Raw genomic sequence first — 4671 nt, 5'->3', positions numbered from 1 at the left:
GAAAAGATGCTCAGCCTCACTAATCATTAGTGAAATCAACACTACAACAAGAGTCTGCTTTACACCCACTAGGATGACTATAATCAAAAATATGAACACGTTTTAAGGATGTGGAGAAATAGCAATCCTCAGAGCTTGTTGCTGGGAGTGTAAAATAGCGTAGACTCTTTGAAAAACAATTTGGTAATTCCTTAAAAATTTAAACATAGAGTTACACATAACCCAACAATTTCACTCCTAGGTATATACCCAAGAGAAATGAAAACATACATCCACATATAAACTTGTATTCAGATGAATGTCTGTAGCAGCATTATTCATGATTGCCCCAAACTGGAAACAACATAAATGTCCATCAACATGTGTTGATGGCTAAATAAAATGTTGTATAACCATACAGTGGAATATTATTCAGCTGCAAAAACAAAAAAAATACTGCCTGGGTCCAGTAGCTCATGCCAGTAATCCCAGGACTTTAGGAGGCTGGGGCGGGAGGATCACTTGAGCCCAGGAGTTCAAGTCCAGCCTGGGCAACATGGTGAGGACCAATCTTTTCAAAAAATTAAAAAATTAGCCAGGTGTGGTGGTACAGCTACTTGGAAGGCTGAAGTGGGAGGATTATGTAAGCCCAAGAGGTCGAGGCTGCAGTGAGCTGTGATTGCACCACTGTACTCCAGCCTGGGCAACAGAGTGAGATCTCGTCTCCAAAAGAAAGAAAAAAAGAAGGAAAGAAAAAAGAAATAAAGTACTGATACCTGCTACATGCTACAATACAAATGAACTTTGAAACCATTATGCTAAGTGAAAGAATTGAGTCACAAAAAACACACATTGTATTCTGTATGATGCAATTTATGTGAAATGTCCAGAATAGGCAAATCTAGAGAGGTAAAGTTAGATGAATGCTTGTTAAGAGCCGGGTGTGTGGGTTGGAGGGGTAAAAGGGAGATAGGGAGTAATAGCTGATGGGCATGGTTTTTTTTTTTAGGGAGAATGAAAATATTCTAAAGTTATATCGGGGTGATAGCTGCACAACCCTGTGAACTTAGTAAAAAGCATTGAGCTGTAGGTTTTAAATGAGTCAATTTTATGGTATGTGACTTATAACTCAGAAAGTTGTTTTTTAAAAAAATAACTTCATCAATGAGGGGCAAGTAGAAGTCACATACCTCCAGAGGAAACAGGAAAGAAACTGCAAACTTTTCTGTGACATAAATGGTCTGTATCCTTCAAAAATGCCAGTATCATGAAGGACAAACAATGGTTGGGGAAATTTGCCAGATTAGGGACACGCCACATGTGATCCTGGACTGGATCCTAGAGAGAAAAATGTCTTAAAGGATGTATTTGGGACAATTAACAAAATTAGAATGTAGATTATAGATGAGATTAAAGTATTGTGTCAATGTCAAATTTTCTGAACTTCATAACTGTACTATGGTTAGGTAAGAAAATATCTTGGTTTTTTCTTTTCTTTTTTGAGACAGGGGTCTCACTCTGTTACCCAGGCTGGAGTTCAGTGGCTCAATCTTGGCTCACTGCTCACTGGAGATAACGTGAGCTCCTGGGCACAAGTGATCCTCCCATATCAGCCTCCCAAGTAGCTAGGATGACAGGTGTGCACCACCACACCTGGCTAATTTTTATTTTTTGTAGAGCTGGGGTCTCCTATGTTGCCCAGGCTCTTGAACTCCAAGCCTCAAGCGATCCTCCTGCCTCAGCTCCCAAAACGTTGGGATTATAGGAGTGAGCCACTGTGCCTGGCCAATATCTTTGTTATAAAGAAGAAACCCTAAAGTCAGAGGCATGATGTCTGCAATCTACTCTACCATGGAGAGAGTAAAAATCAACACAAAAGGAATATATACATGTTTACATCAAATTATTATATCTTACTATATACACACATAAACTTATGTGTATATATGTACATAAAACAATATAAAACATGTAACCAAATATAATATACATACACACACACACGTATACACAGAGAGAATTATGACAAACAGATAAACTTCAAAAAAATCTTTGGATAAACTATACACAAAATTTTCTCTAAATTATTCTTGTAACTTTCCCACATGTTTGAAGTAATTACAAAATAAAAAGGATTTATAATATAAGTCTATGGGGGCCAGGTGTGGAGGCTCATATCTGTATTCCCAGCATTTAGGGAGGCTGAGGGGGAGGATTGCTTGAGTCCAGGAGTTTGAGACCAGTCTGGGAAACATAGCAAGACCCTGTCTCTGTAAAACTTTAAAAATTGGCCCGGCACCGTGGCTCATGCCTGTAATCCCAGCACTTTGGGAGGTCGAGGTGCGGGGTTGGGGGGGATCACGAGGTCAGGAGTTTTCGACCAGCCTGGCCAACATTGTGAAACCCCCATCTCTACTAAAAATACAAAAATTAGCCAAGTCTGGTGGCGGGCGTCACGTAATCACAGCTACTTGGGAGGCTGAGGCAGGAGAATCGCTTGAAACCAGGAGGCGGAGTTTGTGGTGAGCTGAGATGGCACCATTGCACTCCAACCTGGGCGACAGAGCGAGACGCTGTCTCAATAAAAAACAAAAAACAAAAAACAAACAAACAAAAACTTTAAAAATTAGCTGGGTGTGGTGGTGTACACCTCTGGTTCCAGCTACTCCAGAGGCTGAGGCAGGAGGATCCCTTGAGCCCAGGGGTGAGCTGCAGCTAGCTATGATCACACCACTGTAGTCCAGCCTAAGTGACAGGGGAAGGCCTCAAAAAGCCTGAGTCCAACTTTAAAGAGTTTCATCTTTTATTTAAAACAAACAAACAAACAAACAAACAAACACACAGCGCTTCCCTTACCGTGCTTGCTGAGCTCCCGCGCCCGCGGAGCTCGCGCCAGGCTCCTGGGAAAGGACGGGGCGTGTTACTCGGGAGCAGCTGCTCCAGTGCTCCTCCAGGCCCCGATTGGGCTAAGACGGCGGCCTCCCTCCCTTCACCTTTCCTCTCTTGGCGCGACCCTGCGGCGGGCGAGTGACTGCGACCACGCCTAAAAGGCGACTTTTCTGATTCAAGATGACCAACGAAGAACCTCTTCCCAAGAAAGTTCGACTGAGTGAAACAGACTTCAAAGTTATGGCAAGAGATGAGTTAATTCTAAGATGGAAACAATATGAAGCATATGTACAAGCTTTGGAGGGCAAGTACACAGATCTTAACTCTAATGATGTAACTAGCCTAACAGAGTCTGAAGAAAAACTAAAGCAACAACAGCAGGGGTCTGCACGCGGGGAAAACATCCTGGTAATGCGACTAACAACCAAGGAACAACAGATGCAAGAGTGTACTACTCAAATCCAGTACCTCAAGCAAAAGTCCAGCAGCTGAGCCTTGCCCAGCTGAGATAACAATGGCAGACCCAGAGATCAAACTTGGTTTTCCTAAAAATCAAAGGTGAACTGGAATAGACTAAAGATAAACTGGAACAAGCCCAAAATGAACTGAGTGCCTGGAAGTTTACGCCTGATAGAGGCCTGATGGCGTCAGACTATTCCGAAGAAGTGGCCACCTCCGAAAAATTCCCCTTTAGAACATGTAGACACTTGAGAAATGTTTCTGTTTGAAGAATATAGAGGGAGAAACAGAAGTCTTAAGTCTGTGGCACACTGTGTCTTCAGACTGTTTGAAGGAATGAAAACCTAGAGATTTTAAATCATGAATTGAACATGTAAAATTCCCGTAAAATGTAAAAATGGAATATGCATCGCTCTTAACCTTGAGCATAGTGACTTAGAGACACTGTGTATCAGTTTTGCCAATAAGACTGGACTTCATTATTGCTGTTGAACTTCTCGGTCAAAACTCAAATGAGGTGAATTTTGCCTTTAAAGGGTTTATTTGCTGAGAACCAACTTTTAATAGTCACGAGAGAATCAAATAATAGATGTCAGTATAAGGAGCGCATATATTTAACCATTTAGTTTGGGGCTCTGTATTACTTGCTTGAGCCTTAATCAGTGTGGTTTTATTCAATGGTTTGTTCTTTGAATGGTTGCAAAAACTGTAGATTATCTTACTGAGGACTGTACAAACATGAAGGTGTGGTATGAAACTTCAGGTTGAAACTGTTTGAAGCATTATAAACATTCATGTCACAACTAGATTGTATAAGGATATTAGCTGTGATGAGACTCACTGCATTATTTTTTTAGTGAATTTTATGAAATCCCCATTCCATTCAACAGGCACATGTTTAAAAGAGCATTGTCGTTGGTGTTAATGGGGGAATGTGTTCCTTCATCGTATTTGGCCCTTTTGTATTGCACTCTTGATATTAAATTAAATGTGCCTTGAAATAAACAAACACACAAAAAAAATTTTTACAACAAATATGACAAGGGGTTAATAGGTATTAAGTCTTTTTTTTTTCTTTTTTTCCTTTTGAGATGGAGTCTTACTCTGTCACCCAGGCTGGAGTGCAGTGGCTCCATCTGGGCTGACTGAAACCTCCGCCTCCCGGGTTTAAGCGATTCTCCTGCCTCAGCCTCCAGAGTAGCTGGGATTATAGGCCTGAGCCACCACACCTGGCCCAATAGGTATGAATTCTGTCGTTATGATCTCATGTGGCACAGTGAAAGATGCAGGTACCTGAAGATCAAAGAGGGTTTCTCACATTGTATGGGCTAAGTTCCCCCAACT

At 41.4% G+C, this 4671-nt stretch overlaps 1 pseudogene across 1 annotated transcript; it reads left to right on the top strand.

The window, feature by feature from the left end:
* The first annotated feature begins 2971 nt into the window (after positions 1–2971).
* On the top strand, positions 2972–4328 carry LOC103886762 (annotated as a pseudogene). Its single transcript, XR_650572.3, has one exon. The product of XR_650572.3 is annotated as a pre-mRNA-splicing regulator WTAP-like (transcript).
* The last annotated feature ends 343 nt before the right edge of the window (positions 4329–4671 follow it).

Source organism: Papio anubis, chromosome 8 (assembly GCF_008728515.1).
Source record: "Papio anubis isolate 15944 chromosome 8, Panubis1.0, whole genome shotgun sequence".
NCBI classification, from domain to species: domain Eukaryota; kingdom Metazoa; phylum Chordata; class Mammalia; order Primates; family Cercopithecidae; genus Papio; species Papio anubis.
This window is presented reverse-complemented; position numbering and strand designations above follow the sequence as displayed.